Source organism: Procambarus clarkii, chromosome 54, assembly GCF_040958095.1.
Source record: "Procambarus clarkii isolate CNS0578487 chromosome 54, FALCON_Pclarkii_2.0, whole genome shotgun sequence".
NCBI lineage: Eukaryota > Metazoa > Arthropoda > Malacostraca > Decapoda > Cambaridae > Procambarus > Procambarus clarkii.
The window spans coordinates 5,318,516-5,319,800 of NC_091203.1; the positions used below are offsets into that span (position 1 = coordinate 5,318,516).

General features: G+C 49.0%; 1 non-coding gene across 1 annotated transcript; it reads right to left on the minus strand.

Moving 5' to 3' along the window:
* Nucleotides 1-415: 415 nt before the first annotated feature.
* Nucleotides 416-492, minus strand: TRNAT-CGU (transfer RNA threonine (anticodon CGU)). The gene has a single exon. It is a non-coding gene; the product is annotated as a tRNA-Thr (tRNA).
* Between the last annotated feature and the right edge of the window lie 793 nt (nt 493-1,285).

The following is a 1,285-nucleotide window of genomic DNA, read 5'->3' on the forward strand; positions in this document are numbered from 1 at the left end:
ACACAGACACAACAGAAGAAAAACAAGAGTGAAGGAACATGTAATAAAACTGAGGATAGGGGCAGACAGATTCACTACAAACGACAAGGAAGTGTGCGAGGAACTCAATAAGAAATTCCCAGAGGTCTTCACATTAGAGCAAGGGAAAGTCCCAGAGATAAGAGATATCTAACCAAACACCACTAGATGAGTTTGTGATTACCAGTGGGGAGGTGAGGAAGTATCTGCTAGTGTTGGACGTTATCTTGAGGTTATCTTGAGATGATTTCGGGGCTTTAGTGTCCCCGCGGCCCGGTCCTCGACCAGGCCTCCACCCCCAGGAAGCAGCCCGTGACAGCTGACTAACTCCCAGGTACCTATTTACTGCTAGGTAACAGGGGCATTCAGGGTGAAAGAAACATTGCCCATTTGTTTCTGCCTCGTGCGGGAATCGAACCCGCGCCACAGAATTACGAGTCCTGCGCGCTATCCACCAGGCTACGATAACGTGGCTAGAGTAAGTTGACCAGACCAGACACTAGAAGGTGAAGGGACGACGACGTTTCGGTCCGTCCTGGACCATTCTCAAATCGACAGTTTCATATGTAATCGACTTAAGAATGGTCCAGGACGAATGGTTAGGTTCGGTCATGTATCTACGTTAATTTTAACTCCAATAAAAAAAAAATTGACCTCATATATAATGAAATGGGTAGCTTTATCATTTCATAAGAAAAAAATTAGAGAAAATATATTAATTTAGGAAAACTTGGCTTATTATCCAAATCGGGCCTTGCATAGTAGGCCGAGAAGTGCGTTCTGGCTACTAGGTACCTTCCCTCCATGGCTGCAGGGTGACTCCATCTGGGCGTTTTTGGCTGTTCTCAGGTCTGCACAACTGGGGTTCCCTTTGTGCTGGACACCCAGCTGTAGCCAAACTTCTCTTGATGATGTCATTGACTGCTTCGTGTCTGGCAATCTTTCCCTGTGTCTTACGACAGATGAGACCATGGCTGCCGTATTGGTCTGCCCGTGCATGGCCGCAAACACACCGGTGTTCGGTGGAGATAGGGGCGGTAAGGCGCAGAGCAACACCAATACTTAGGGCCCGATGGTGCAGGCGGGTGCCCAAGGTGGAATTAGGGACTGCCAACAGGAAGTCCCCAGCATGGGGGGCTTGCACAGCTAGGAGACGCGCTCTGTCCTTCTGAGAAGCTGCGTCCAGCAATGCTTTGGCGATGTTCTCCACTATGGGGCTATCCCATTTGGCCTGTTTACCGTCGTTTGGAAAAGTTGGTCGGGTGTG